Below are 8467 nucleotides of genomic sequence, written 5' to 3'. Positions count from 1 at the left end.
ATACTCTTGGGGTATAGGTTGTGAGGATCAGCTTTGTTGTTTTAACAGAAACCTCATTCTGTATTTCTTTATGCAAAAACAAGGTAAGGACATTTGGTGGAAGAGCCAGCAAACCCCACTAGAGTGCAATAGCCGATGTCATCGCCGCGCCCTCCGAACTCATGAACGTGTCCGGCAGAGAAACCACCCACGCCGTCAGCCACTTTATCCTCATGGGCTTTCCCTCCAGGCCCGAAGCGCAGCTCCTCTACTTCGGGCACTTCTCTGCGGCCTACACCCTGACCCTGATGGGGGAACGCGGCCGTTGCCTGCGCTGTGCGGTGGGACCGACGCCTTCACAGCCCGATCGATGTACATCCTCTTGGGGAATTTCTCTCTCCTGGAACTATGTTATGTCACCACCACCACCGTCCCCAACATGTTGGCCAGCTACCCGTCCACAAGCAAGTCCATCTCCTTTGTGAGCTGTCTTGTGCAGTTCTCCTTCTTCTCTTCCGGGTGCGAAGAGGGCTTCTTCCTTTGCATCATGGCCTTTGACAGGCACCTTGCCGTGTGCCGCCCTCCGCGTTACCCGCGCATCATGACCAGACAGCTGTGCACGGGCCTCGTCGTCCTTGGATGGTCGTGTGGGTTCACCCTCCTACCTACCGCCAGTTGTCCTCATTTCTCAGCTGCCCTACCGTGGCCCAAACACCATCAGCCATTTCGTGTGTGATCCTGTCCCACTGATGGTGCTGTCGTGTTCTGATGACACCACCACACAGTTCATTTACTCGACCTTCAATTCTGTTTTCATGATCGGCCCCCTTCTCTTTATCCTTTGCTCCTACGCTCTGGTGACTCTGGCTGTGCTACGGATGCCCTCAGCAGCGGGCAAACGCAAGGCTTTCTCCACTTGTGCTTCTCATCTGGCTGTGGTGATCCTGTTTCTTTGGCTCTGTTACGGTGATGTGCGTTAGTCCCGGATCGGGACACCCAGTGGACATGGAAAAAATCGTTACTTTGTTTTATTCTGTGAAAACACCTCTGTGCATTCCGCTAATATATAGGCTCAGGAACAAGGAGATGAAGGCTGCTCTGAGGAAGATCCTGAGGACTGCCCAAGGTATTCATAAAATACAAAGAGCCAAATTCTTCTCTCAAACGCAACTGATCTCAAGACATGAGTGATATATTTGTCGACAAATTCATTAACTTTTATTAAGAAACTACTATAATGAGGGCCCATTATCATCCTAAGCAAGATGCAGTAATGTTATTTAAGAATGTTTTAACTAACAAGTGAATGCAACTGTGTTGAAGTTAGTATCAAGTAAATGAAATGATATGTATGTAAGTCAATCAGTCTCTATATGTAATTCAATTTCTAAAGAGAAGGTAGAAGCATGCTGTGCATTGCTGAGTTGAATTAACTAATATACATGTAGTAGAGATCATAGATTGCTTTGGGGATTAACACTCCAAACCAGTAGTTCTCCACTAACACGCACTGATTGATAAAGAAGTCTCGAATTTGAAGGAAGTCGCCGTGCCAGAGTGTAGCATGTGACTTGACTTTAAGGAAACAGAATAATAGCCGTGGCTGGACGGTAGTGATTGTTTAGGGTGTACAAGACAAGAATTAGGAATTTAAAGGTATTACTAACTTAGAATATAGCAAATAAAAGAGCTAAACATAAGAACCGGGGCACTACTCAGGGCATAACCCACTTTCGGGTAAATCCCATTTGAGTAACAGCTTCCGGTACTACTTGTAGTTTAGTGTTAGTACTGTGTGACTGTTTTTAAACTGCCATAAGCATCCTTAATACTAATACGACTTCTACTGCGTTTCTGTTGCCATTTTTTTTTTTCAAACATGGCTCTTCAACACATACTTTAAAAGAATCATAGTATGAAATGCAATTTTTACCAAATTGTAATTTGTAGTCTTCAAGAAGTCAATTCCTCTACAAAGTGAGGTGCCGCATCAATTGGGTTTTGTTTCATGAACAATCTGGGTTGAGAATACTTTCTGAAGATTAAAAGGCAGGATTTTTGAGTTCGGGGAAAGAAGTGGTTATCTTTCTTCTACTTCACAAAAGAAACAAAGAGCTGGACAATTGCCTGAAAGGTACGTCATATTGGAAGAAAATATGAACAATTTAGGACTTCGTGCACATGAACTACAACAGTAGATTTACAGTGCCGATGGCTTTAACACCGATTTTCATTCACGAAGGTTAAGGAATGTTTGTGACAATTCCATTCGTCTTTCATAATCACAGAAGAAAAAGGAAAAAGAAGAGATTCTTAATAAAACAGTGTGTTGATTGTGATAAAGGTGGAAGTGCCCGTTATTTGTTATTGCCTTTATTCTTGACCAACGTTTTCTCACCGATCTTAAATTCCACCTCATATTGTTTCTTTTTTGTATCATCAATATACGATTACATGAGCAGCATTGTGGTTACTAGATTCCTCCCATTATCAAGTCCCCACCACATACGCCATTACAGTCACTCTCCATCAGCATAGTAAGATGCTACAGAGCAGAGTCACTACTTGTATTCTCTGTGCCATGCGGTCTTCCCCTCCCCACCCCCACATTACCTGTGCTAATCACAACGCCCTTTATTCCCTTCTCCCATACTTCCCACCCACCACCACACCCAGTCCTTTTCTCTTTGACAACTGTTAGTCCATTCTTGGGTTCTGTGAGTTTGCTATTTTGTTCTTTCAGTTTTCCCTTTGTTCTTATGCTCCACAGATGAGTGAAAAATCATTTGGCACTTCTCTTTCTCTGCTTGGCTTATTTTATTTCACTGAGCATAAATAATAGCCTCCCGCTCCATTCATGTTGTTGCAAATGTGTAGGATTCGTTCTCTTCTTACGGCTGAAGAATATTCCATTGTGTATATAGACCACTTCTTCTTTATCCATACACCTACTGATGGACACTTAGGTGGCTTCCATTTCTTGGCTACTGTAAATAGTGCTGCGATAAACATAGGGGTGCATATGTCTTTTTGAAACTGGGCTCCTGCGTTCTTAGGGTAAATTCCTAGGAGTGGAATTCCTGGGTCAAATGGTATTTTTTTTTTTTTTATTTCTGGTCTTTTGAGGAATCTCCACACCGCTTTCCGCAATGGTTGAACTACTTTACATTCCCACCAGCAGTGTAGGAGGGTTCCCCTTTCTCTGCATCCTAACCAACACTTGTTGTTCCCATTCTTTTCCATGTTGGCCGTACTAACTGGTGTGAGGTGGTATCTCACTGTGGTTTTAATTTGCATTCCCTGATGATCAGTGATGTGGAGCATCTTTTCATGTGCCTGTTGGCCATCTGAATTCCTTCTTTGGAGAAGTGCCTGTTCGGATCCTCCACCCATTTTTTAATAGGGTTATTTGCTTTTCGGGTGTTGAGGCATGTGAGTTGTTGATGTATTTTGGATGTTAACCCCTTGTTGGATATGTCATTTACAAATATATTCTCCCATGCTGATGGACACCTTTTTGTTCCGCTGATGGCGTCCCCTGCTGTAAAGGAGATTTTAGCATGATGTAGTCGCCTTTGTTCCTTTTTTAGTTTGCTTCCCTTGCCCGAGGACACGCGTCCAGGAAAAAGTTGCTCATGTTTATATTCAAGAGATTTTTGCCTATGTTTTCTTCTAAGAGCTTTATGGTTTCATGACTTACATTCAGGTCCTTGATCCATTTTGAGTTTACTTTCCTGTATGAGGTTAGACAGTAATCCAGTTTCATTCTCTTACATGTAGCTGTACAGTTTTGCCCCACACCAGCTGTTGGAGAGGCTGTCAATTCCCCATTGTATATGCATGGCTCCTTTATCATATAATAATTAACCATATATGTTTGGGTGAACATCTGGACTCTCTATTGTGTTCCACTGGTCTGTGCCAGTACCAAAGTGTCTTGATTACGGTGGCTTTGTAGTAGAGCTTGAAGTTGGGAAGTGAGATCCCCCTGCTTTATTCTTCCTTCTCAGGATTGCTTTGGCTATTCGGGGGTCTTTGGTGGTTCCACGTGAATTTTAGACATATTTGTTCCAGTTTGTTGAAGAATGCTGTTGGTACTTTGGTAGGGATACTGCATTGAATCTGTAGATTTCTTTAGGCAGGATGGCCATTTTGACAATATTAATTCTTCCTAGCCAAGAGCATGGAATGAATTTCCATTTGTTAGTGTCCTCTTTAATTTCCCTTAAGAGTGTCTTGTAGACTTCCAGGTATAGGTCTTTCACTTCCTTCGTTAGGTTTCCAGGTATAGGTCTTTCACTTCCTTCGTTAGGTTTCCAGGTATAGGTCTTTCACTTCCTTCGTTAGGTTTACTCCTAGGTATTTTATTCTTTTTGATGCAATTGTAAATGGAATTGTTTTCCTGATTTCTCTTTCTGCTCATTCATCATTAGTGTACACGAATGCAACAGATTTCTGTGTATTAATGTTGTATCCCACAGCTTTGCTGAGTTCACATACTAGATCTAGTAGTTTTGGAGTGGATTCTTTAGGGTTTTTTTATATACAGTATCATGTCATCTGCAAACAGGGACAGTTTAACTTCTTCCTTACCAATATGAATGCCTTTTGTTCCTTTGTGTCGTCTGATTGCCGTGGCTAGGACCTCAAGAACTAGGTCGTATAAAAGTGGGGAGAGTGGGCATCCTTTTCTTGTTCCTGGTCTTAAGGGGAAAGCTTTCAGCTTCTCGCTTTTATGCATAATGTTGGCTGTGGGTTTGTCATATATGGCCTTTATTATGTTGAGGGACTTGCCCTCTATACCCATTTTGCTGAGAGTTTTCCTCATGAACGGATGTCGAATTTTGTCGAATGCTCTTTCAGCATCTATGGAGATGACCGTGTGGTTTTTGCCCTTCTTTTCATTGATGTGGTAGTCGATGTTGATGAATTTTCAAATGTAGCACCATCCTTGCATGCCTGGGAGGAATCCCACTTGATCGTGGTGGATGATACTTCTGATCGATCTTTGAATTCGGTTTGCTAATATTTTCTTGAATATTTTTGCATCTATGTTCATCATGAATATTGGTCGATAATTTTCTTTTATTTATTTTTTCCGTGTGTTTGCATGGTTTGGATATTAGAGTGATGTTGGCCACATAGAATGAGTTTGGGAGTATTTCCACCTCTTCTACTTTTAGAAAGACTTTAAGGAGGATGGGTATTAGGTCTTCACTAAATGTTTGATAAAATTCAGCAGTGAAACCTTCTGGTCCAGGGATTTGGTTCTTGGGTAGTTTTCTGATTACCGATTCAACTTCATTACTGGTAATTGGTCTGTTTAGATTTTCTGTTTCTTACTAGGTCAGTCTAGGAAGTCGTATTTTTCTAGAAAGTTGCCCATTTCCTCTAGGTTTTCCAGTTTGCTAGAATATAATTAATTTTTCATAGTATTCTCTCATAATACTTGTATTTCTGTGGTGTCCGTAGTGACTTTCCTTCTCTCATTTCTGATTCTGTGTATGTGTGTCGACTCTCTTTTTCTCTTGATAAGTCTGGCTTGGGGTTTATCTATTTTGCTTATTTTCTCATAGAACCAGCTCCTGCTTTCATTCATTCTTCCTATTGTTTGATTCTTCTCGATTTTATTTATTTCCGCTCTAACCCTTATCATGCCCATCCTTCTACTGACTTTGGGCCTCATTTGTTCCTCTTTTCCTAGTTTCATTAATTGTGAGTTTAGATTGTTCATTTGGGCTTGTTCTTCTTTTCTGAGATAGGCCTGTATTGCAATATGCTTCCCTCTTAGCACTCTCTTCGCTGCGTCCCACAGATTTTGCAGGGTTGAATTATCGTTGTCACTTGTCTCCATACATTGCTTGACCTCTGTTTTTATTTGGTCATCGATCCATTGGTTATTAAGGTGCGTGCTGTTAAGCCTCCATGTGTTTCTAAGGCTCTTTTCATGTTCTTTGCATAATTTATTTCTAGGTTCATACTCTCGTCTTCTGAGAAGGTGGTTGGTACAATTTCAATCTTTTTGAATTTACTGAGTCTCTTTTTATGGCCTAGTGTATGATCTATACATGAAAATGTTCCATGTGAACTTGAGAAGAATGTGTATTCTGCTGCTTTTGGGTGTGGAGTCCTGTAGATGACTGCTAGATCCATCTGTTCGAATGTGTTATTCAGTGCCTCTGTCTCCTTACTTATTTTCTGTCTGGCTGACCTGTCCTTTGGAGTGAGTGGTGTGTTGACGTCTCCTAAAATGAATGCATTGCATTGTATTTCCCCCTTTGATTCTGTTAAGTATTTGTTACACATACGTTGGTGATCCTGTGTTGGGTGCATAGATATTTATAACGGTTATATCCTCTTGTTGGACTGACTGCTTTATCGTTATATGATGTCCTTCTTCATCTCCGGTTATTTTCCTTGTTTTGAAGTCTATTTTGTCTGATACAAGTTCTGCAACTCCTGCTTTTCTCTCCCCACGAATTGCATGAAATCTCTTTTTTCCATCCCTTCAGTATCAGTCTGTGTATGTCTTTGGGTGTGAAGTGAGTCTCTTGTACGCAGCATATAGATGGGCCTTGTTATTTGATCCATTCAGTGACTCTATGTCTTTTGATAGTGCATTCAGTGCATTTACATTTAGGGTGATTATCGATAGGAATGTATTTATTGCCATTGCAGGCTTTAGGTTTGTAGCTACCAAAGGTTCAAGGGTTATTTCTTTACTATCTAACAGTCTAATTTAACTTGCTTAGTGCTCTATTACAAACAGAAACTAAAGGTTCTTTTCTTTTTCCTCGTTTTTCTTCCTCCTCCATTCTTCAAATATTAGCTAGCATATTCTGTACTCATTCCCTACCCCTTGATTCAATTTGGGGGTAGCTGATTTCATTTCCCATCTGCTTAGTTGTTGTTCTACTTTGCTGTGCTTTTATTTCCACTGGTGACAGCTATTTAGCCCTAGGAATACTTCTATCTGCGGCAGGCCATCCAAAATGAACTGTAAAGGTGGTTTTCGGGACATAAATTCTCTCAGTTTCTGCTTCTCTGAAAATTGTTTTAATCCCACCTTCAAATTTAAATGATAACCTTTCCGGGTAGGCTATTCTTGGTTCAAGGCCCTTCTGCTTCATTGCGTTACATACATCAAGTCACTCCCTGCTGGCCTGTAAGGTTTCTATTGAGAAGTCTGATGATAGCCTGATGGGTTTTCCTTTGTATGTGATCTTTTTCCTCTCTAGCTGCTTTCAAAACTCTATCCTCGCCCTCGATCTTTGCCATTTTAAGTACTATATGTCTTGGTGTTGTCTTCCTTCGGTCCCTTGTGTTGGGAGATCTGTGAATCTCCATGGCCTGAGAGACTATTATCTCCTTCCCCAGACTGGGGAAGTTTTCAGCAATTACCTCCTCATGACACTTTCTATCCCTTTTTCTCTGTCTTCTTCTTCTGGTAGTCTTCAAATATGAATACGGTTCCGTTTGGATTCATCACACAGTTCACTCACTATTCTTTCATTCCTAGAGATCCTTTTTTCTCTCTGTGCCTGTTTCTTTGTATTCCTCGTCTCTAGTTTCTATTCTCTTCACCAACTCTTCTACTACATCTAATCTGCCTTTAAATCCCTCCTTTGTATGTTTCGTTTCAGACATGGAATTTCTTAATGATTGAACCTCCATCCTAAATTCATCCCTGAGTAATTAAAATGGCAAAGATCAAGGATAAGGACAGACTATTGAAAACAGCCACAGAGAGAAATAAGATCACATACAAAAGACATGCCATCAGGCTAACTTCTTCTCAGCAGAAACATTACAGGCCAGAAGGGAGTGGCATGATGTATTTAATGCAATAAAGCACAATGGCCTAAAACCAAGAATACCTTATCCAGCAAGATTACCATTTAAATTTGAAGGAGGGATTAAACAACTTCCAGATAAGCAAAAGCTGAGAGAATTTACCTTCCACAAACCATCTCTACATTGTATTTTGGAGGGACTGCTGTAGATGGAAGTGTTCCTAAGGTCTAATAGCTGTCACTAGAGGTAAGAAAAGCACAGTAAAGAAAGTAGAACAGCTAATTACTAAGAAAATGCAAAATTAAATTTACTGTCCCCAAAGCCAACCGAAGAATAGACAAAGAGTACAGAATATAACACCTAATACATGAGGAATGGAGGAAGAAGAAAAAGGAGAAAAAGAAAAGAACCTTTGGATTGTGTTTACGATAGCATATTAAGTTTAAGTTACGTTAGACTCTTAGATAGTAAGGAAGTTAACCTTGAACCTTTGGTAACCAAGAATCTAAAGTCCGCAATGGCAATAAGTGCATAACTATCGATAATCACCCTAAATGTAAATGGACTGAATGTACCAACCGGAAGACATAGAGTCATTGAATGGATAAAAAAACAAGACCCATCTATATGCTACCTGCGAGAGACTCACTTGAAACCCAAAGACATACACAGACTAAAAGTGAAGGGATGGAAA

General features: G+C 40.7%; 1 pseudogene; it reads left to right on the top strand.

Moving 5' to 3' along the window:
- Positions 1-209: 209 nt before the first annotated feature.
- Positions 210-1092, top strand: LOC130679453 (olfactory receptor 11G2-like; annotated as a pseudogene).
- Positions 1093-8467: the final 7375 nt, after the last annotated feature.

This window comes from Manis pentadactyla, chromosome 11, assembly GCF_030020395.1.
Source record: "Manis pentadactyla isolate mManPen7 chromosome 11, mManPen7.hap1, whole genome shotgun sequence".
NCBI lineage: Eukaryota > Metazoa > Chordata > Mammalia > Pholidota > Manidae > Manis > Manis pentadactyla.
Note: the sequence above shows the minus strand (reverse complement) of the source record. Positions and strands in the feature narration are given on the sequence as shown.